This window comes from Malurus melanocephalus, unplaced genomic scaffold, assembly GCF_030028575.1.
Source record: "Malurus melanocephalus ecotype Western Australia unplaced genomic scaffold, MMel_1.1 scaffold_227, whole genome shotgun sequence".
Classification (NCBI taxonomy): domain Eukaryota; kingdom Metazoa; phylum Chordata; class Aves; order Passeriformes; family Maluridae; genus Malurus; species Malurus melanocephalus.
In genome coordinates, this window is record NW_026623459.1 from 1,059,289 (window position 1) to 1,061,655 (window position 2,367).

Consider the following 2,367-nt stretch of genomic DNA (forward strand, 5'->3'; position numbering starts at 1 on the left):
CAAGATTTTGTTATGATGTTTTTGATTATCAGATCAAGCCATTAAGCATAATGAAATGTGCAATATYTACAAGAGATCAGAAGTTTTCCATTATCTCTGGATTGTTCTTAACAAAACCCGTAATTTTAATGCTTTTTCCCCAAGAGTTTGAATAGAGAGCTTTTCATTATCTCTTATGCAGATACATGTAAATTTGTGCACAAAAATAGGATTTTGAGATTAGGAAAAAGGGATTTTCTTTCGAATATGTATTTTCCCTCTATAGAATTGCATAAAAATGATCTGAAAACCAGAGACATCAATTCAGACTTAGGCACAGATTTAACAAAATCTCAGAAGTGAATATTTGGAATCTTTTCTCACAAGAAAAACCCAACACCCTGTTAGCAATGCCACAAAATTTTTTAAACAGCTATTTAAATTTTAATTTTGAGATCTGTAAAGTGAGGAATTATTACATTTGTGAAGTTAATCACAAAATATTATTATGAGTGCAATCCCAGTCTAGCTATTTGTCATTTATGAAGGGACAATGAAAAAATATCTAGTGTTTCTATGGTTATCATTCTCTCAATCATCCTCATCAGCATTCGTCCTCACTTTGTAAATGGAAATTTTACAGCAAAGAAAAAAGTTTCTAGGTTATTTCCTAGGACTGAATAGTCCTTGATAAATAGGTTCTGTCTCTTCGCATTCTCTCCCTCAGCACAAAATTTAAAGGCAAAATAATATGATACAGAACTAAGATAGTAATATTTACATCATCTAAAAGAAAGAGAAAACCAGTTAATAATTTTCCATATATTCAGTTATTTAATGTATTAAAAGTTTACTTTTGTTTGCATTTGGTTCTTTGTTGCATTCTCAGTAAAATTTATACCCTCTTGTGTTTTAGCAAATATGTCTGTGTCAGGTGAACACATATGGAGGGTGGGTAATTTCTGTTTGTTTGGTTTTTCCCTGACAAATTATTTGTTATTATTGCAGCTGAATAAAAGAATTTGAAGGAAATAAACAGTAAGATAGGACATAATAAACGGTTTTAAAACTTAACAGTCATTCCACTTAATTTAAAGACAGAATGTTATCTTTCTTGATAAGAATACTTCAATGCAATTACTTTTGATACAAAAACATCAAAAGTCAATACTTTTAGGTTTATTCAAATGAAATTTGGTACTAATATTTACAAACTGCAAAATAGTTATAGACAGCTTAGGTATAATAACACTCCCCATCCCCTCAAGTTTATAATGATGCCTGTCATAATAGCATTTCTTAATTAACTTTTTAATAACTATGATTAACCATCTTATACAATATTTCCTGTTCTCCACAAGGCATTTTACAATTCAGTGTTTAAAATCATTCAGGAAAAGAAGTCTGTCTCACTTGCTTTTTCACTCAGAAATATTTTACTTACATTGTATATTTTGGATAGAAATTTACTGTAAATAATTACACAATGAACTTTGCAACACTATTTTGTACACTAGAGCATTGAAGCATGAGATTTTTCTTTTCTGAGAGAAAACAATTTGTATTGTACGTGGGTTTGCCATGGATTTTACAGCTGCAAATTCTTAAGTTAGAAATACGATGCAATTAGAACGCAAATAGAATGCTATTAAAATATCATTGGATTTTTATCCATATTTAACAGTCAAGCACTCTCAAACTCCCTTTCCAAACTGTGCATGAAATATACACCCATGACAATTAACATTTATATTACATGTATTTTACAGATTAACATTCAGGATAAAATACTGCAGTGAAAGTATTGATTTTCTTTTCCCTTTGGAAGCAAAGCCATCTCACTGAAAGTTATCCTTAGTGAACACTATATGAAACTTAAGTAGTTCCCCTTAATAAAAGCATGCAGTAATTCTTTGTACATGCAGTATTGAGGAACTACGCAGCGCAAACCTTTCACAGTATCTATGTCTAAACATCTGTCAGCCACTTAAACAGCTCTTGTCAGTAATATACAAACTTGCAACAAGAAAGACTGATTAAAGATGTAAACATGAATGAAAACACGACACTAAACAGTACAACCCCCAGCAAAATAGTAACTTCACAAAAAAACTTGTGAGAATCTACATTCTCCTGTTCTTTTTAAAGTTACCAGAGTAGTTCAACAAGTAGCAAAGACAGAAAAAATCTCCTTCCCTGTATTCAGAAAGTACAGAAACAATCAAAAGTAATAAGCATAATTTAAATTAAATACTCCCTTCAAGTTTGATACSCTCACTGATGGTACGTATCAAGATCCATCTTTGGAAAGATAATGAAGTCCTTGCAAAGCAGTGTAGGAAGGCAGCTATAATCAGAAACCTGCCTTCTGTCCAGGCACTGGATGTG